Raw genomic sequence first — 23,155 nt, forward strand, 5'->3', positions numbered from 1 at the left:
ATGCATTTCTTTGGTCAGGCCCTTAGCATTCCATGGTCAATTACAGAAAAGCAGACATATCTGCTGTATTTGTTAAAGAAATGGGGAATTCTGATACTGCTTTGAAGCATTTTGTATTCTGCCAGTTGTTGTATGTTAACATTTTAATGTCATTACTTTCTGGTCACAAAGCACTGGAGGGGCCAGAAATTAATGTACAAAAGATTGGATTAAAAAAAGGTAGGCAAGAAAAGGGATACATGTGGCACAGCAAAACCAACAGTAAATATATAAACAAAAACATAAACTGAGAATATTAAAAAGCAATATATGTCTGTCCATAAGAAGCTTGCACATAGTTGGATAAAAAATGCATAAATAGGGAATTAATGATACAAAACAGTAAATGAAAAGAGGAAAAAATTAAGGAACAAAACATTAAGACGCTGCAGACTACAAATATACAGAAAGTAAAAAGATTTTGGAAAGAGAGGGCTTGCTAGATTTTAATAAAAAGCTTTAAAAATACAAAGGCACTTTAAATTATGAAAATCTTTGGATGATCTATAAAAGAAAGAATAGTCCTTAGGTCTCATAATATAAATAGCAACTTATTGGATATATGTTTTTGATAATGACTAGCTGTGGAACATTAGCCACGATTTCTAACTTCTCTGGATCTCAATTCCTTCATTGGTAAATAAGATATTTGAGGTTCTCAATATGTTTATTCTGATACTGAGCACTTTTTTTCTCTAAAAATGAATGTAACATGAAACTTGCAAAAACAAAACAATGGCAAATGCATTTCAGAAGTGAGGCAAGACGTTTAGCAGTGACATAGTAACTTTATTATATCTACAAAGATAAGACTTCTTAATTATTTTTCATACAAGCTGAAATGATTATATTAGTTTACCTTTTATTATAGTCTCTTCATATCATTAATATAAGGAGAAAGAAAAACCCCTAGAGACATATTGCTAGATTATAACGTAGAAGTATAAAATAACTATGTATCAAAATATAACATTTATTGTCTGAATTACATAAAACTTCAAATAAATCCTTTTTAAATATTTGCTGTTGTTTTGTTTGGGAATCTTCAAAGGGGGTAGGCTTCCTCCTAAATATTAAGTTGGAGGTACTTTGTTTTTGTTATGTAGCATGAAGTAGTTTTCCAAGTAGAAAATGACTTATATTACAAAATTCTAAGAGCTATATAACAAACTAAGGTGCTGCAAAGCCCCGCATATTAGTGTACTCCATCAAGCTAGCATATTCATTCATTAGAGTGGTGTCATCACACACATGGATAGCTGTGATGCATTGGTTCCTGGTAGATGTATTACTGTTACAGGTCAGACCAGTATAATATTTTAAAAACCTACAATACATAGTGACTTCATTCATTTAGAAATTTCATTTCCTATCACAGTCTGGAATGAATTCTTCTAAAGTGAGTTCATTTTCTACCTCTAAAATGTTTTAACTAGGCGTTTAAATTGGTATAACTACACAGTCTTTCTTCAATTTCATATTCTCACTTCTTATCCAGCCATCTTAGGGTTCAACAAAAAGAAAATTAGTGATAATGCTTTCAATTTAATTAGTATATTACATGCACTGTAATTATTAGTGGGAAATGTATTAATGAATGTAAAAGTTAGCAGTAAATTACCTTGTAGCCATTATCAATTTCCTCAGCTACTGCTCCTTAAGATAACCTTCTCCCTATGGTCCTTCCTGTAATTTTTCTTCGCCTGATAAACATGATGATTAAATAGCACACAGAGCAAACCTCTGATACTTTTTAAATTAAATCCATGCCCAGCCTAAGGGCTGTGTCTGATTTCAACTAAATGTGTCAGTTAATCAGATAAAGAAATTATCAGTAACTCGAAGAAACAGCAGCCTTAGGCTTCATCAGTGCCAAGGAAAGCTGAACAAAATAAGACATTCAGACAATATCACATTATGTGTAAAGGTTACTGATAAGCCTGTAACTAAACAGATCTGCTTACTACTGTAACAACATCTCGAAAGAAATGTTAAGACTCAAAATTGACACTATCCTTAAAATTTTAAAGAAAAAATGCGAATAGAGAAAAGGCTAAGAATATTTTATTCATACACACATACAAACACACATATGTGCATACACACATGCACATATAAAAAATCTACATAAAAAAGTAAAACAGTACAATGGATTTGGAAAGTACAGTTCTTAAAACTACATTTTCAGTATGTTTTATTGAAAATGAAGCTAAGTAATTGTAATGTTGTTTGCACTAGGATACTTCAAAAGATCATACAAAGTAAACCAAGTATTTAGTGGTTTTATAAAGGAAGGTTCATATGAATTCAAGATCATTTATTCATAGTTCTACAATGTGCCTAAAATGAACTGCAATTTCATCATAAAAAAATTTGGGCTAGGATACAAGATTCTAAGTTAATTAGGGAAGATCATTTTAACCTGTAACAATGAGAACTAAGAGTAATTTGTAATGTTACCCATTAAAATAATGCATATTATCAAAGGCCTGATTAGTTTAATAAGAGGATTGAAAAGTGCCTACAATTCTAGATAGATAGGCTGGAAGAGCCTTAAACTTTTAGAGCACATTATGAGTTTCAAAGCACTCTCAGATTCCTAATTAAGATTGCTTTAAGTGTAGAAAAAGGCTATCTTATAAACTGATATATCAGTAACAACTGCAAGAAAGAAACTAAATCTGAAAATAATAGAAAATTTTGTTTGAAAGGCATAATGGGTGGTAGCTATGAAAAATCCATTTGTAAGGTAGAACAAAAATCACAAGCCCTCTAATAGAAAATTTCAAATTAATACCCTATCATCTTATTTCTTTTCTTGTACTGTGGTTAGATAACTTATTCCACTGCAACAAGATAGGCATTTCTTTTCACCATGTACAACTTTTCAGTGAGAACCATAACAGGAGGAGAGCTGGGCCAATTTTATATAAATATAAGTTGCTAAATAATAGGCACCCATACAAATTTTTAAATCCAGTTTTAAATCTACTATACATGTAAAAACATAGGATGATTTTATCTTACACCTTTGATTCTCAACACATCAAAAACTTAACACAGACCATCTCAAATCACTGTGTTAGCCATGAACTACTTGAAATGCTGAGGAAGTGGTATTCTTTCCTAAATGCTACCAGAAGCAATGTGTAACTTCTAGGAAATGCTTTTAATGATGGATATCCATCAAAGACTAACTCTGGTTAAAACTCAGTTAAGTGTTTCCTCAAGACTTCTAGACATTTGAGTTTACCAAAGTAACTAAAAAATTATTTTAGGGTTATAGAATGAAAATAAAAATGATAACCAAATGGTGACTTAATCTAGCTGCCTCTAGTATTCCCCAGGGTTTTTTGGCCTCCTCTCCTATCATGAGGTTTAATTATTAAAGCTTGCTCTTTTTGACCCCACTATGTCTCATATTAATAGGCAAAACGTCTTTCTTAACCCTCCACAACTTCAATTCTATAACAGAGTATTCACAGTCTGTTTACATAAAAAGCACAATGATTTGTCAGTATTACAAATTCTAAATTCTAGCTACTCATGGGCTGAGGCACGTGGATCACAATATATAGCAGAGTCAAAAAGTTTCATAAATAGCAGGGAATTAAATTAGGATTAGAGGGCAAATGAGAAAAACAGTAAAACTTTAAACATACTAAATTTAGAATGTAGCAAAAAATCCCTCCCCCTATCCAGCACACCTCAGTTTCTGTTAGCTGCCCAGGTAACAGTCTCTGTTACAGTTCCTATTACTTCTGTTTCTTAGAATTGGCTGGTCTCTGTGATGCATAGCTGGTCACTGTGATGCATATTGCAAGAACCAATCAAAGACAGCCAAGTACTCTGCTTTTGTACTTGCTCTTGCTTATCCCATATAAGCCCTAGACCACAACAAATCAGGGTCTGATATTTTGGGAATGATTCTGATCACTGCTGGTTGATGTAAATAAATCTCCCTCCAATTCCTGGGGTGTCATTTCAGTGTTTCTGTTTGCTACAGCAAGAATACTAAAAGATTAAAAGTTAGAATGAGGAATTCTTTTTTTTTTTTTTTTTTTGTCTTTTTGAGATAGGGTCTCGCTATGCAGTTCAGGCTGACCTTGAACTCACTTTGTCACCCAGGCTGGTCTTGAACTTGCAAAGATCCTCCTGCCTCAGCCTCCCAAGTGCTGGGATTACAGGCATGTGCCACCACACCTGGCTAGAATGAGGAATTTTTGGTAAAGGTGATGGAGATATTTGTGTTGCAACACACTGTGTCATTAATGTGTAAATCACTATGTTATCACTATGTAAATCACTATGTTTTGAATGTTATCATATCAAAATAACTGAATGATCTTACTCTTTTTTTTTGCTAAGATAGGATCACTGCGAAGAGAAGTTTATTCTAGGTGATGGATTACCTTCAAATATGAGCAATCTTTACCAGCTAATCTAATGTTCTCAGTCATACATATATATTTATATATCACAATGAATCCAGCTGTTCACTTCAATTATCCTTTATTCTCCCACCAAATCATACACCTTCATCAGTCGCTGATTAGATGGCAAGACAAGACTTCTTTTCAACTATTTCACTTTCTAGAATTTTGGACAAAACTTACTCTCTAAACTATATTCAGAGAAATGCCCTGTATCTTTCTCATGCTTAAAGTTTTCTCGTCAGCAATACTACCTACTGAAGAGCAAATATTTAAGCATATCCCCTTAACATGACATTACGTAGAAAAACAAAAACAAAAAAAAGCCCTGGGGTATATAATACAATAAAATCCTTTATCTTCTTTTTCTGGGGCTATATACAAATCTGTTAAATGTTTTGCTTTGGGAAGATAAAGAATAAGTCCTACACCTTCATGGGCAGTTTTGTTTGTTTTGTTTTGCTTCAGTTTGGTTTTTTTCCGGTACCAGGAATCGAACTCACGACCTTGCACTTGCCAGACAGTCGCTGTGCCGCTGAGCTAAATCCCCAGCCCCCATGTGCAGTTTTATCTAAAACTGAACTTTTCTTTAAAGAAGGTTAATGAGTTATCTGCATTGCGTTTTCAAATATTTTGTCTGAATTTTAAAAAACTTAATGACCATTAAAAAGTTGCAAAGCTACTTTTGGCATATAAACTTTTCTACAAAACTATTAAAAATGCATAAATCCAAAAGAAGAGTCTTTTATGCAGAAGGGGAACCCAATCTTAAAGATCCCACAGCCGAAAGAAGACTATTTGAGCCATTATCTCCTTTGCTGTCCTAAATCTACTACAGTCTCACTAGTTCTTTTTTGACTTTACCTCCACCCTTGGGTTAATTTGCACTTCACTTAATAGTAAAGCCTGTGATTCCTGTGGCTCCTTCTTAGTCTTCCTAAGGAAAAAGAAAAAGAAAAAAAAAAGGAAAGGGGAAAAAAAAAACAGCAAAGACAGGCTCAACTGTCAATCATAACGAGGTTTGTAGTACAGGAAATGAGTGTGGGACATAACACACATAAATGAACTATATCTCTGTAAAACAAAATTCCTTCAGTCTACTAGACCCAAAAAAGAAATTATGAACTGCTGTATTTTTAAGCCATATGTGACCACAGAGAGCCACATAATGATAGCAATCTGTTGTCTTCAGTATGTTATTTTCTTTAGGTCCAGGATTATACAAAAGAATATTTTCTTGTAATAAATTCATGTGTGCCTCCCCATTCATGCTATTTTATTTAGAATTTCTCTTCTCTGAGATAGCCTCCTGAGACATGCATCTCATTTTCAGGAGGGTCCCTGAGAGACTTAAGCATACAGTATTTACTTCAGTACAATATCAACAACATATTGCAGAACATTTCATCTAAAATAATAATAGAAAATGTTGAGCCATCTTTCCATTTGGAAAAATATATCTGGAAGAATGTGATGTCTAAAGAAAGCCACATTGCTTAAACACATTGTACCATCTCAGCTTGCTTTGGCAATTTAAAGAATATATATATTCTTCCATATATATATGGAAGAATAAAGACTGATAGCTATATAGCACTAGGGAAGAGAAAGTTAACGCATGTCTGCGTACAATGCCTAGCATAAAATGAACAGGATCACTATAAAGTTAACAGTACAATGATCAACAGTAAAACTGTCGAGGAAAAATAACTTCCAACCTGTTAAATACCACAAGAACATATACCTTATATATGTCATATGGTACCAGAATCTGAACATTGGCAGATAAACCCAGAATCAGCTTTTAACTACTTCACTACAAAATGAGAGCAAAGGCACAGAAAGAGTGAAATCCACTATTTTCTATTTTGGTTTACTACACAAAAGAGAAAACTTTGCAAATACTCATAGAGCCAAGCATGCAAATTAATTTAGTTTGATTTTTTTCTTTCTTGAGATGGCCTGGTTAGGTCTCTAAATTGTCTAGGCTAGGCTTGTGCTTGAAATACTCCCGCCTCAGCCTCCTAGAATGCTGGGATTAAGCAGTGCACCCCCATGTCCAGTTTTACTGATTTGATATTTAGGACTATCTTCTACATGGAAAAGAACTGTTTTGTTTCCTAACATAGAAAAACCTTTAAGCTACTTGTCTGAGCAGAGTATATTCATACTCATCCATCAACATTCTCTCATTTTGAATAAAAATAAAATACATGAGAGACAATTCTTGGTTAGAAAGTGAGTCCACACTCACAAACAAAACTGGCTGGGTCATTTATTATTTCAAAGAACTGAATTAAACCACAACAAATAATAAGTGTGTTATAGAAGTGTGCATGCAAATTTCAAACCATGAAAGAACTATGCTTCACAAACCTATTTTATTTATTTATATTTTTGGTGGTGGGGACAGAACCCAGAGCCTCATCCATCTAAGCATGTGTTCCACCACTGAGCTATACCCTCTGCCCCACACAAATATAGCTTAAATGATGCTTAGATTCTCAAGTTAACCTTCTGAACTGGTAATAAACTGGTATATATAATAACCTTTGAATAAAAATGAATAAAAAGCAGTAGTTAAAATCTTAAAAATAAAATAATTAATAATAATAATAAATATGTGAAATGACAACACATCTTTTATCTCAAATACTTAACACATGAGGAAAAACAGATTTTAACAGAAGAAAGATGATATAGAATGGGATATGTGAAGGGTCATTTCAGGCTTTTTTAGAATCCTTGAAGGTTAGCTTTAGTTATTCTAGATTTTAATAGATTTAAAAGAATTTAATACTGATTCATTAGTATGGAAACTAAGGACCATGATTCTCCATCATACCTAATTTCATTTCAGGACAGTTCTTTTGCTATCAAGAACACATGAAGTGGTTTGGTACAGCAAAGGAATTGGGGAGGTAGAGATTAAACAAGAGAGTTTAGGAATGACAGGAGGAAAAGAAATGGGAAACTAGAACATGGATAAAGAAAAACAATGAGGTCACATCATACAGAATTCAGTTTTGTTTTCTGCTCCTACTGTATCTTCTGTGTATGAAATTAAAATGTATTATTCTCTACTTATTCTGAAAAACCTATCTTAAAATTAAAGATTTCTATCCCACCATAACATTAGTTTTCCAGAAAAAGCTCTGAGGCTCATTGTTCAGTTCAAATCACAACAGTACCATTTATTATCTATGTGGACCCAGTTGTTTATCTTTCTGTACCTAAATAGCTGTAAAAAAAAAAAAAAAAGATAAAACGTTATTACAGGAATTATTCAAGGATCACGTTAATACATGTAAATCACTTAGGACAGCATCTAGAACATTTTAATTGCTCTGAAAATATTACCCGCAGTTATTATTACTACCATCATTACACCATTTATGAGTACTCCTTATCACCCATCATCTGGGATTTATTTCTAATGACTTCTAAATAGCTACAAATGAAAGCAGCTTGGGGAACCCACAGCTCAATCCTTTGCACATATTATTCTGGACTACTACATTCCAAAATACCAAACCAAAGTAAGGAAAACAGTTACTTCTGTTACTAATCAAAAACAAAAAAATTACATTAAACTCACTCAAATGATGATTATAAACACTTGGATCTTTAGAAATATTATATGGCTGAATATTAACGTTCTCAATGAAACTTCATTGAAACATCTTCAGTGAATATTTCAAATGAGTTTTCTGAATTTCCTCCAAATCATTCCATTCAAATTTTATAGAAACTGAGACACCACAAACTCTCACTGCCAGTGAATACAAATTTCTCATTCCTACCATTCTTTACATTAAATTATAAATTAATCTAACCTATGATCCCTTTTCCATGATTAATATGAAAGTGGTCTATAAGCTTTGAAATTCACTTAGAATTAAAAAAACTTCTAACAAATGATAGTACAAAAAGAGCTATCTTAATCAGGAAAACATGTCTACAAAAGCTTACAAGTATCTTAATTGCAAATATTAAACGCTTTGTCCTAAGGTCAGAAAAAAACCTGTTACTCATAGTTGACCATAACTGTGCATGTAGAAAATCCAAAACAATTACAATATATACTATTAAAATTAATAAAAAGCAAGGTCACAACATACAAAACATTCAAAATTAAAGTTATATTTCTATTTGTTATAACAATTTGATACTTTTGTGTTACGAGCTATACTGTTTCCCTCTAAAATTCATGTTATCATTTTAGGTCTCAGTACCTTAGATGTGACTGTACAGTATTTGTTAAGTGCAGGGGATACAGTGCAAGATTCCCATTAGATGTCTGTTAAGTACAGCTCTACTGAACCCTAAATACTGTTTTATCCTATGCATAAATATCTATGAAAGTTTACCTCATAAATTAGGTACAATAAGAGATTAGTAACAATGCCTATAACTGTTCTATTAAAACAGTAACTTCTTTTTTTTTTTGGTACCAGGAATCAAATTCAGGACCTTGTGCTTGCCAGGCAGGCGCTTGTGCCGATGAGCTATATCCCTGGCCCTAAAACGTTAACTTCTAATAAAATGAAACCACCAAAATATACTACAATAAAGGTATGTGAATATATCCTCTCAATATCTTTTTCTACTTTTTCTCTTCATTTAAGAAAATTATACAAAATATACATGATATATAATGTACATTACACATAATATACAAAATGCCAGCATCACCAGTTAGGCTTTAAGCCATTAAGAAAAATGAAAATGAAAGAAAGAGAAAACTGAAAATTTTACTAACTAAACCAACTAAAAACAATGTCTAACAAGCAGGTAACACATACAGCATGGATATAAAGGACAAAGGGATGATTCATGACCTGGCTGGGACTATGCTACTTAAAATGCCATGCAACTTAAAACTTATTATTTCTGAAATTTTCCATTTCTACTTGAACGTGGTTAACTGAAACCATGGAAAGTGAAAAAGGCTTACGGATAAAAAGATAAAAAAGGACTACTGTATTTGGAGGTAGAGCCTTTAAACTAAGGCAAACTGAGGTTAGATGGGTGGCCCTAATCCAGTATGACTGCAGTCAGTATAAGAAATTATGATATAGACACACTTATCTGCACAGAGGAAAAGTACATAAAACCATAGGGAGAAAACAGACCATCTACCAACTGAAAGGGGAGATTTCAGAATGAAACAAACTACAGACCTGTTCATATTGGACTTGTTGCTTCTAGAACACTGAAGAAATAAATTTCCCATGTAAACTGCCTCATATGGGGTAATTATTACAGCAACCTGAGAAAACTAACACACTAGCATCAAAAAACACTCAAAGAAATACATGAATTCTACACAATAAACGTCAAAACTTTGGAGGGGGTAAAAAAAGAAATCCCAAATAAATGTAAGACAATGCATCCATGGAATGAAGACTCAGTAATCTAATGATTCTCAAATTCATCTACCTATTCAGAGAAATCCCAATCAAAATCCCAGCAGGTTATTTTTGTACAAACTGGTAGTTTGACTCTAAAGCAGCTGAGAATAACGACAACACTTTTTTTTTTTTTGGTGCCAAGAATCAAACTCAGGACCTTATGCTTGCCAGGCAGGCACTGTGCCACTGAGCTATATCCCCAGCCCAACCACAACACTTTAAAAAGAACGAAGTTAGAGAACTGACATTATCAGATAACATATCTATCAAGCTATACTAGTGTTATAATGATACAAGAAGCTATACTAGTGTTATACTAGTGTTATAATGAGAGAAGAAGAAACGAACTGATGGGGGAGAATAACACATATATGGGTATTTGATTATGGGAAAAATCAGAAGGTAGTACAGTACTGGGATAAAGGAATATCATTTTGGTGGAGAAAATGAGTCTGTACCACTAGCTCACATCACACATGATTTCAGGTGCATATCAAATGTGTAAGTAAACAATAACTTCTAAAATACAGTATAGAAGAATCCTTCCATTTCCTTAAACAAGGCATAAAATGCTTTATCTAACTTCACCAGAAAACTGATAATCTGAATTATTTTACTATTGAAAATAGTAGATTACTTTTCTAACACAAAATAAAGTATGTGCAATATATCTGTCAAGTGATTTACATAAAAAATGCAAAGAAGCCCTACAAATCAGTCTGAGAGGGACAACCAAACAGAAAAATAGGCTTTTGGTTTGCGTAGGTACTTCATCAAAAGAACACCAAAATAGTTACACAGTAAAATTTTCAATCTCATCAGAGAAATGCAAATTAAAGTCATGATGCATAACATTATACCAGACTGACATTTACTTACAAAAGGAAACCTACCTGGCAATGCTAAGTGCTGACAAAGAAGTGGAGCACCTGAAATTCTCATACATTGCTGGCAAGAGTATAAACTGCTAAATCTGTTTTGGTAAACTGCATAACAGAACCTACCAGAGCTGAATGTATGCATACCTTTGACCTAGTAATTTGCCTTCTGTATGTCTTCCTAATAGAAACAGGAAAATACATTTGCCTGAAGATATTATAAAATATTTGTAAAAGCACTTTCTGTAATAGTCTCAAACTGGAAAAACTGAAGTGAACATCAATAATATGACCATCAATATAGTATTCCACCAGGATATTATGCTACAATAAAGTTCACAAATTACTTCTACACATTAACACAAAAGAATGTAATAGACATACAATCAAGCAAAAGAGGCCAGACGTAATTTATAAATGTTATGATTCCAACTATATCAAGTTTAAGATCAGAAAAAAAATAATCTATGGTTCCTGAAGCCAGGACAGCAATTGCCTTTTGGGTAAGGGAAAGTAGTGACTCAGAGTGGGTATCAGAGGATTTCTAAGGTACTTTACTGCATAAAATTTTGAAGGCATAAACTCTACACAACTGTTTATAAGTAAACATTTTCATTAAGTATTAGAGACCATACAAAACAGTATCAAAGTGGATACCCTGGTATGTACTGTACTGAAAAACAGAAGCTATCTGTTATCCATTGCACTTCTCTAGCGCATTCACATATCACCCTCTAATTTCACTCTGGGCACCAAAGCCAGTGATTTTCTCTCACTCTTACACCACTCACAAGGCTCCTCTACTGCCTGCCACCGGCCTTTTCTCAAACCCAACTCTGAGACTGAAATAGCCTTCTTGCTGTCACTTACATACATGCTGCCTGACCAAAAATACCTCTGACCCTGAAGCCTCACTTCAAGATGGTTTTCCTAATCATTGACCAGTTTAACGTCATTCTCATGACCTCTTGTTCTTTTCTTTTGAATCATTTATCACAGGTGGAATCAAATTCAAGTCCTTGTGCTTGGCAGGCAGGCGCTTGTGCCACTGAGCTATATCCCCAGCTCATAGTTGCAATTTTATGTTTTTGATGACTTAATTTGATTAATTATTGTAGACACAAATAGCTAATTATGGAATTAATTACTAATTAACAAAGATATTAATTAATAAATTCTAAGCAGATGCTCATAGTGAATTTCTATTTGCTAACCATTCAATTCCTAACAATGAGCATAAAACCTACCACACAAAAAGCATTTAACAAATATTTGTAAAATGAATAAAAGGAAATGAAATCTAATCAAACTATAAAAAATCGTAAAAGAAATACACACTAGTGAACATTCCTTTTTGTTGTAATTTTAATTTTTCTTGTTGGTCAAGAGTGAATTTCCCACTTCTTCGCACATTTTGGAAACTATTATGATACCAAGATACAACATTATCTAGCAGGGGTAGAGTCAGCTCTAAAACATGTTCTTTTTTTATACAGGAAATTCATTAGCCTCTAATTTTTTAAAAATAACCATATCCATAGTCAAAAGTTGGGACAGCAACATTCCATAATACAGCTAATTCACCTGTAGTTAAAAAAAATAAAATCACCTTCTTTTAATCAGTCTCTCTATTCTGAGGATGTGAGAGACTACCAACTCAACAACCTGAAAGTTGAATCAACCCTCCCTGCAATGAAAAGAAAGGTTTATCCAAAATCATAATTGAAAATAACATCAAGACACAAAATGGACCTAATTCAAATTGATTGTTATTATGTACTATCATTCCAAAATTATTTACTAAAAGTTGCAGGGGCTGGGGATTTAGCTCAGCGGCACAGCACCTGCCTGGCAAGTGTGAGGTCATGAGTTCGATTCCCGGTACTGGAAAAAAAACAAAGAAAAGAAAAAACAAAACTAAAAGTTGCAGATATTTAAAAGAGAATTACTATTCACGTAACATTACCTAATATTACAGAAATGATTATAACAGTTTTAGAATACTAAATACCACACAAAGTAATGATAAGAGACCCAAAAAGCATTCTAGTCTGTTCCTGAGCTGTGCTCTTCCTTGTTCAATACTAGAACTCCCAGGGACTGGGGATTTAGCTCAGCGGCACAGCGCCTGCCCTGCAAGAGCAAAGTCATGAGTTCAATCCCCAGTACCGGAAAAAAAAAAAACAACAAAAAACTAGAACACCTATACAGTATTACTCATTCACAAACTTTACCTTCTATAGTTTAAGTAGACCCAACACTATTAAGCACAGCACCACGCAAGTTCATAATTTAACAGCACCTTCCCACCACTAAGTACAAAATGTCCCTCAGTTCAAAGGTGAAAAAAAAAAGTATGCTCTTAACACTATTTCAAATCTCTTTCTCATCTTAGCTCAGAGTGTTTATCAGCTCTTGACCTGAAATTCATCCAGACCAATAAAATGTTAAAAAAAAAACAACAAAAAACTCAAACTCCTGTCCCTTGTTTTCAACAAGAAGTTTTGAGCTTACATGGGTACTAATTTTTCTCCTATCTCCCCTTCATTCCTTCTTCTCTACTCTCCGTTTTAAGCCAGGTATGGTGGCACACATCTGCAAGCCCAGCACCTCGGAAGCTGAGGCAAAAGAATCACCGAGAGTTCAAGGCTAGCCTGGGCTACATAGTGAGTCCAAGAGAGCCTGCATTGCAAAGCAAGGCTCTGCCTCGAAAAGCCTAAATAAATAAATACTTTCCAAGTATAAAAGAGTAATTTTCTTATTCTTTAAATACCTTAAGAAATAGATTATTGTAAAGATTATCATGTAGCTACTAAAGCATAAAATAACATTATCCAGGTCTTTCCAGTCCCGTTATGGCTTACATCCAGATGTCCTCCCAACTCCACATGCGCTTACAGATAGGACTTTTGGGAGTGACTGGATCATGGATGATACTGGATTAGATAATTGATTTCTTTACCTTAAGTGTGAGTGTGGATAACAGACCTACTGAAGAGGAAACACCCACCCATGATGTGGGTACACTAATGAGCAGAGCACAGATGGAATAAAAAGGGAAAGAAGGAAATTTCATTGCTTTTTGCCTCCCCTGCCATGAACTACTTTTTCCTGCCTTGCCCCTCTGTCATACCACCTTCACTCAGAGTTAGCCAACTGTGGGCTGAAACCTCTACAACCATGAACCAAAATAAACCTCTCTTTGTCTTTAACTCATGTCAGAAATTTTGTCCCAGCAATGAAAAAAGTAACTAAGACACCTGTCTTTCATTCCATCCCACATCTCTTTACCTCCCAGTAAGTACATTTAAGAAATGGCTGCAAGTGGAAGGTACATGCTTCCATCTTGATAGGAATAAACCATTTTACACTAGGACTGGACATAACATGATACTTAATGGTTCCTATATAACTCCAGCCAATAAACACTTCTTAATACATTGCACCTTTCACTGACACCACTGTCTACTCGGGCCTCGCATGGAATCCCAAGCAAGAAGTAGGACAGAGAAACTGCATGTCCTCGGCTCAATAACTCCAAGGCCCACCCAGGCCCTACACAACCTATGAAGCAGAGTGGGGAGAACAGCCAAACTACCAAATCCAAGCCAGCTCTGCTCCTGAGTTCTCCACAACATAGGACAGCAGAGGTGACAACCAAAAGACTAATACCCAGGAGGAGAGTTTCACCCCAGGATTAAAGTGTTACCCTACTGCAAAGACTAGATGAGACAGCCCTGGGAGACAAGATTGCAGAGTGTGAGAGCTAATCAGGATCTCCAAGGCTGTCCAGGCTTCGGTCAGAAGATCACAGGGCCTATATTCTGCTGATAGGTTTAATTTACAAAGGGGAAGCAGAAGGAGAAAACATTTTGTCCAGGGGTACACTTGAACCCTTGTACCACTGCCTATATCCAACAGAAATGAGTGGTCTGTATGATTATAGGTCAATATAGGAGTGGTCTAAGTGTCTTCCTTAAAATCACAGACCTCTTTGTTCTGGTTAGGGCAGTTCATGAGCGGTTCTTAGGATTGGTCAGTATCCAGTTGATATTTGATGCCATTATTACTGCTGATTTTGTTACTAAAGCCAATGTGACACAGCACTGGATTCAACTGGCTGTCTCTTCATGCCAATATCTGGGTTACCTGGGGGTCATAAAGAATAGTGTTGCTCACTCCTGAAGCATGGAGCACTAGTTCAATGACGCTGCAAACCCCAGCACATACATACACAAAAAACAGAAACAGGAAAAAACAAGGCAACAAAGTGCCTCCAAAAACTCCCAACATCCCCAAAAGCAATTCAGGGGTCTTAAGAGGGAGGAAGTCATAAGTCACACAATAGAAACCTCTGAATGGGTATCAATAGAAGTAGAACAGTTCAGTGAGGTGCTTGACAAATTTAAAGAACATATAAATAACCAGATAATGAGCACAGGAAAACAAATGATCAAACAAAACAAAAAATCTATTGGAGCTAAAGAAAGACATGCAAAAAAATGAATGCCTAGCATAGAAAAGAATAGGAATGTATAAAAAAAAACTTTCAAACGAAATCCAGGAAATTAAAATATGATTGCAAATATAGGTAGCAGAAGCAACCAAAGTGAAGACAGAGTATCAGAGGACAGGGCTGTGGACAATAATCAATTAATGATAGTTTAAAAACAACAAGGAAATATGAAAAATGGACACAACAGCTGCTAGAAGACTCAAAGAATAATGTAAGAGTAAATGGAATTAATGGGACTTATGTTCTTTTCTCCCCACCTTGGCTGTGCTATTTGGAGCTGTTGTACATAAAACTGGAAAACAGGATGACATACCTCACTTTTGGTTAAGTTTCCAGTCTAGCAGACATTCATATTAAATGGTTCTGTTTTGCTAAGGTAGGATTCTTTCAGTCCTCCTGATGGAACATTCTCTACTTCACTATTTTAGAAGTCTTCTCCAGTCTCCATCTCTTCCTAGTGCATTTTACTCAGGTCAGACAGACTTCTTACAATGTGATACATTGCCACCTATAAGCACCACACACTTCACGCTCTTGCTTTCTGGGAGTGTTTTTCTCTATTTCACATTAGAAAGACTGCTCTATCTGAATCTGGACAGAGATAACATTGTGATCTCTTGTAAAAACTACCTGAACAATATAGAGACCTTTCGGTTTCTGAGCCAGAGATTGAAGACCATACGGGAATTTAAAAGTGTGTTGTGTTTTTGAATCACTGGGGACTGTTTTATTTGATGACATAAAGAATGTATAGACCTTTGATATTTCTAGAAGAATTTATTACATACTTTATTTAAAATTATTAAAACCAAATGAAGCAATTAGACAAAAAGACTAAAATAGAGACTAGGAATAAGAGCACTGTGATCTAGATGTATAAAGAATTTATGCATAAAAAAGCATTTTAAGACAGCTGATATTAAGTCCTGCATAACTTCTAATAGTGGCTGTGCAAGAGCTAGCAGAGGATACGAATTTAAAAATGTGCTTGGGGAAATATAGAGTAGAGCTTTTCTAGTTTCTGCCAAGTGGATACATAGACTGTATTTAGTAAACACAAATATGGTACTGTCTTGGTTACTTTTCTCTCGCTGCTGAGACAAAATACCTGACACGCAAAATTAAGGAAGGAAAGGTTTATTTAACTTACAGTTTCTGGAGGTTTCAGTCTGTACTTGGCTGGCTCCGAGGCAGAGTGTCACTTGGCAGAGGGCAACAGTTCATGGCAGCAGAAAACAACAAAGCAACAAGAGCAAAAGGGAGGAGCAGGGGACAGCAAGTCTCTTTTCCTCCCTTATACAGTATGCAAACTATCCACTCCAGGGCAGGTATAGCACTCACACCCATAATCCCAGCATTGGATCATGGATCAATCATTACTCTAGAAGCCTGAACCCATGACTTCATGAGGCTTTCAGGGGACATCCACACACAAAACATAACAGGTACTTTGGCTGGACCAGAGAAAAACAGAAAATATTGGAGGTATGGGTAAGACCTAATAATAAAAAGGCTTGTAGAAGTCAGTATACTTTTAGAGTAGAAGAAAAGCAATACAGAACTTTAGGAATATTACAATGATAATTATTTATGACATGAAATAGTTCAAATTAGAGGTATGAAACGAGTATGACAGAAGTGCAGATAGATGTCAAGTAGCTCATTCTTTTAGTAGTTACTGAATATCTACTGTGTGTCACAGTTTATTTTTCACTCACTATAGAAGTAAGTATGTATTCTACCTTTGAAGAGATCATAGTGTAGTCAGAAAAACTGATATATACACCAGGAATTCAGTTAAAAGTGTGAACTCTTGTAACAGGAGCATATTTGAAACCATTACTCATAATTGAGAGATCATGGAAAGTTTCTCATCAGTGACATTTAAATTGGGAATTGAAAATATAAGCAAGAATTCATAAGAAAGTAAGCAGAAAGCACTCCAAAAATAAAGAAAATATGGATTAAAGATTTAGGTGGGGTAGTGGCAGCACAGTTGGCCTGAAGACAGAGAAATAAATACCACTATGTGTGATGTTATTATATGTACAAAAAAGTGAGTCACTATAATTTGAGCTAGTTCAGTGCTTCTCAGAGGATGGCCCCCAACTGGCAGCATCACAGCACCTGGGGACTTATTAGAGATGCAGATTCTCAGATACCTATTCAGACCTATAGTCAGAAACTGCAACCTGCAGCCTAATTTTGAATATCATTAAGTACTTTTGTTGAGGCATTGCTCAACTGTACAAAAATCAACAAAGAAATACCCAAATTGAACCAAACCTTGCAACACATGTCCTTAATAGATATATACAAAACACACATTCTTTTAGGCTGCACACAGTATCTCTTCCAAGAAACCACATACTAGCTATTAAAGCATGCCTAAATTCTTCCATGCATACTATCAGATCACAGTGCAATGAAACTAAAAATCAATAGCAACAAAAACTATGCAAATGTATGCCAATTAAACAACAAATTCTTGACTATGCAATGGGTCACAGAGAAAATAAGAGTGAAGACAGTTCCAAGAATTAAATGATAATGCCAGTGCAATTTATCAGAACTTACGAGATGCCATGAAAGTAGTCCTATAAGGGAAAGTTACAGCTGTAAATGCACATATCAGAAAAACAGAATGAGCCAAAATAAATAAATTAATGTCATATCTCAAGATCTTAGAAAAACACTCTAAACCCAGGGCTTGTAAAAGGAAAGAAATTATAAAGATCAGAGCAGAAATCAACAAATGGACACAAAAAAAAAGAATTGAAGAGCTGGTTCTCTCAAAGAATAAATAAATTAGACAAACTCTTAGACAATCTGACTTAGAAAAGGAAAGAAAAGATGCAAACCAGTGCAATTACAAATGAAAAAAGTGAAATCACAATGTACACCAGCAAAATCCAGAAAATTATTAGCAATTACTTCACAAATAAATATGCCAAAATATTGGAGAACTCAGAAAAAATGTAGACACTCGTAGATACATATGAATTACCCAAAATGAATTTAGAAGACTTAAAAGTCTTGTATAAGCCAAGAACAGACAATGAAATTCAAGCCAAAAAACAAGCAAACAAAACGAAATTTAAAAAAAAAAAAAATTCATTTTGGTTCTATCCTATTTTCCCAGAGTAATGATTTCATCAGTATGTGCCACAAGTATCATAATCACTCCTGCAATGCTGAAAGGATCTTACCCCAGGAAGACAGTGATTTGGTTTAGTGATGTGAATTTCACCATTCAAGATTGCCCATTTACTCTTTCACTTTTTCCATGTTATATTGCTCATTCTTTTTTCACAAAATATTGTCCTTAATGTCATCGTAACAATCAATAACAGTATGGAAAAATAGCAGGTCTCTTTTCACATTTACATCACTTTCTACTGCTCTCTTATTAACATTACATTTCTTTATTTTTTACCATAGTGATATTAACGAATGTCAGACTAGCTCTCCTGGTAGCATTAGTGTTTAACTTTGTCAGATATTCAATTACTTCACAAAACTGCTGATACAGAATCAGTTTCTGACTTGTGAAATATTTCCTAGGACTCTTCACTGTTTCAAATAGAAGATGAAAACTACAGGACGGTAATTGCTTATTACAGCTTTTCTTCCATTTCCTGGTGAGAAAAGTTTTAGTTCATTATACATACACTTAAACATATTTTCTTTTAAAGGACAGCAGATATGTCTCTGAAAGGTTAACCACAAAACAAATTTATGAACATATTTTTCTCAAAAAAAGCTTCAGAAACACATATTGAATATTATATTTATTGAAAATGAGCACAAAGTCATTATAGTTTTAATTTTATTCACACACAAGAGTGGCTACATTTTAAAATAGTTCTGAGGTTTTCCTAGTCAGGGAAAAATGGACTATTCCGTGTGTCAAAGTTGCCCTCAATCCTGACCTTAATTTATCGGATTTAAGGTTACTACACACTTCCAACAGCAGCTCAATTTTAATCATTTAGATGGCACATGTTCGTAACTTGGCTTTCATCACTGAGATAAATCACCCAGAATTATTTTTCTTACCAGTAAACTTACACAATAAATGAAGAAACAATGCTCAGCATATGGGGGGTTATCGAGTTAATAATATCCCTTAGTTATTGCAGGCTGACCAGGTCCGCAATCTCCTGAATGAGTATATGGGGAAGGCTGGATAAAAAGAGGCAAACAGAATGACTTCAGGGCTACAGGAGTATCAAATCCCTCTCACAGAATCCGAGATTCTCTTAGGGCTAAAACCAAGACCTTCTCTATTTGGTTATCATAAGAGAGAGAGTACTCAAGAAGGGTGGAATCACTCAAGGACATCTCTAACTGGGTGGGTATTAAATTAACCCACCCAGGAGTGAGATGACTGAGGCTGCAGTCTTTATCCAGTTAAGATCTGATCCAGGTGTCCTTGGCTGTAATCTTGTCTTACCCTTTAAGGCTTTCTGGCTTCATCCATCACTACAAGTTTTAGTAGGGATTAGTGACTCCCAGAAGTTAACTTACTATGAGTCCACCATTTTCAGAAAGGAGCCTACACCTTGGGCAGATTCACAAGTGAACATGAAAAGCCAATTGATTAAGTAAGTACTGCTCAGGTCTGCTTTGTGGTGGTCTGCATCAGAGGATAAACTTATTTCTTGAAGGTCTGTATACACAATTTAATAATTTTAAATTCTACTCCAGACTGTTCCATATTTATAATTAAGATATGACTACTATTGAGCAAATGACCAGAATAGGTAATTCTCAAAACAAGATATATAAATGGCGATCAAGTATGAGAAAGTGTTTCACATCATCAGTCATCAGGTGAATGTAAATTAAAGCCACAATGAGATTATCATCTCACTCCTGTTAGCATGGTTATAATAAAAGACCAAAACATGCGTGTTTCTGAAGAGAGGGGATAAGGGGCAATCTGTACACTGCTGGGGAGAATGTAAATTGATGCAGCTATTATGGAAAACAGTACTGGGATTGCTCAGAAAACTAAACCTAGAAGTCCAACAGGACCTAAGATTTCCACTACTGGGTATATATCTGATGGAAATAAAATCAATATGTCAAAGGTATCTATACTCCCAGGTTTATTACATCACTAATTATGTTGTAGGCAGCTGAGTTAGACAGAAATATTATAGGCAGTCAGACAGGGCCAGGCCCTGGAAAAAGCCAATACGAAAGACAAGATACCTTGCAAATGGAGAGGCCACACTTGCTGTGGGCCAGATATCTAAACAGAAGATTAAACAAACACACCCACAGACCTCCCTGAGGGATGGACCTCAGGGATTGATGTTCTATTTTTTTTTTTTAATTTTTACACACTTGATTAATTTTCTTCTAGTGCCTCTGCATAGGCTTTGGAAAGGGTCTCTGGGTTCCAATGGTCATTTTGTTCTGGGCTGCTTTTGTTGCTGCTGCTGCAGCTTTTAAGGCTTTTTGCTTTTTCAGCTTTTGTACCTCCCGGGAAACCTGGATGCACAGAGCCTTCTTGGCCAAGAAGCCGCAGTGGGCTTTTTGGTATCACAGAGGGGGGAAGGTGTACTCGATCCCCAGCTCTCTGCATATCTTTTCACATGTATTGTAGTTGGTCTTCTGGAGATTTTGAGCATCTTCTTTCTCTAGTCAATGCTCATCAGTAGATAGTGTTTGTGGGCTTTGTCCTTTCGATGTTTCCGCGTATGTTCTTCGTAACTGCGGATCTTCACGATCAAGGCAACAATTCTAGTCTCCAGAGATCTGGTGTCCTCATGGTTTGCCATGACCTTGTTCATCAATTGTTCTTGCTTGACTTTTAGCATTTCTTTCCAGTTGGCCATTTCCAAAGATAAGATTCTTTTCACAACATCCACGGGTGTTCTGGTAATCTCAGTGGAGCGTGAAGGGGGTAGGTCATTGTCATGGATGGGCTGGACTGGTTTCTGGGTGGCATATCCACGAGCAACCTTCAGAAGACTTTGAGGTTGTAGGCCCTACTGGTCTGAGGGAAGCCTGGCACTCCCTTTGCCTGAAAGACCAAAGACTGGGCCTGGGTCGCTGCCCGGAATCCAAATGAACTCAGTGCCCTGCACGCAGCCCTCAGCATGATGACTTCTGACCCCCACGGGGCCTGCACCATGGGCCACTGTCCCCTTCCCAGTGGCCCAGTTACATGGGCGTTGCCATGATGGCCTGATATTCTAAACAGGTAGCAATCACCTTGAAAGTCACTGACACAATGGTCTATAGGAAAAGCCCCTGTTTTGTATTCATGCTCCCTTGTCATGTGACTCATTTTCCCATTTTATCCAGATTTAATCAATTTCACCTGCACAATTACACTTGTAATCTTATTGGCTGACCATAGTTTTGTCCCACCTCATGCCTACCTTGGTTTTCCCCCACTTTAGACCTGCCTCACCTCGTGATTTTGCTCTATAAAATCCCTGGAAAGGACAAGTTCCCTGGGAAATCCACTCGGGCCCCCTTCCATCTCTCTCGGATAGAAGCTTTCTTTCCCTCAATAAATATATCCTGCTCTTAACCTGCATTGTTCCTAAAACTCATTCCTCAATTTTAGAGAACAGGAAGTCATCTCGGATATCACTCAGCCTAAGAGTTTCTCTCCCCTATATCAATTACAATAGCCAAGATATGCAAACTGAAGTGCCCAACCTCAGATGAAAGGATATAAAATGTGATAAACACACTATATTATTCAGCCATAATGAATAAAATGTCATTTGTGGCACAAGATTGAAAGGTAAGTCAAGAGAGATTGGGCAAGTACAAAAAGACAAATACTACACATTCTGCTTCTATATGGAAGCCAAAAACTTTGTTTCATAGAAACAGAGAATAGAATGGTGATGACTAGAGGCTAAGATGGGAGAAAGGGTAATGAAAAGTTGGATTATAGGTGCCATATTACAGTTACATAGGAAAAATAAGGTCTAATGCTGCTGATAAATACGGTCTACAGCAAAGTAGCTATAGTTCCAATAATTTACAATGTATTATATAAAGCAGCAGAAAAGAGATTTGAAGTTTCTTACTACAAAGAAATGTTTAAAAAAATAAAAATGAGACTTACCTTTACTTGTTCTTTATATTTGTATGTCTGTATCAAAGTACCATGTTATATGTCATAAATATATATAGTTATATGTAAAATAAAATAAATAAAATGTGGCCATTATATCAGAACCAAGATGTCATAGAAATTTCTAATCACCATTACCCTGTTTGACAAATACTTTACCATTTAGTGATTTGTTTTATACTGACAAATCCAAACAATACGCAATTCATTTCTCTCAACAGCAAAATATACTAAATATTTACCTTTGGGTTTTTTATATATACTTCAATCTCCTTTTCCTTTTTTCTTAGTGTTCATTCTAAATACTTAAAATTCTCTTCAAATAATTTTACTTCCCTCATGCTCAACCATCTGAAGTAAATCGTTTTGCCTCTGAGGTCACAAAAATATTATCTCAGATCTAAGAGGATCCTTCTGTTTCCTACCTCTAAACATATCTGTATTCTTCTGACCAGAGCTAGCCCACAACCTGTGTTCTTCATGTTATCAGTTCTGAATCTTTTTGGATCTTGTTTAATTTCTGTCTTCCTAACCCATGCTTTCAAAACTTTAATTTCTTTCTTTATTCAATCTCCCTCATACTACAAAACTCCTACTATTAGCCATTGCATTCTCCTTATTAAAAGACTTCATTTTAAAGAAAAAGCTACACTCTCTCTCTCTCAGCCCCAATGGTAATGCTATGCTAACTCAATGAATCCTCTCAGCAACTCTATGAGGCATGCAATTTTTATATCCATCACACAGAACAGAAGGCCGAGGCA

General features: G+C 35.3%; 1 protein-coding gene and 1 pseudogene across 3 annotated transcripts in view; both read right to left on the reverse strand.

Moving 5' to 3' along the window:
- Positions 1–23,155, reverse strand: part of Dph6 (diphthamine biosynthesis 6) — a 158,607-nt gene that overhangs the window by 87,316 nt on the left and 48,136 nt on the right. The window lies entirely within an intron of this gene.
- On the reverse strand, positions 20,611–21,556 carry LOC102029857 (annotated as a pseudogene).

This window comes from Chinchilla lanigera, unplaced genomic scaffold, assembly GCF_000276665.1.
Source record: "Chinchilla lanigera isolate Chin_1 unplaced genomic scaffold, ChiLan1.0 scaffold00015, whole genome shotgun sequence".
NCBI lineage: Eukaryota > Metazoa > Chordata > Mammalia > Rodentia > Chinchillidae > Chinchilla > Chinchilla lanigera.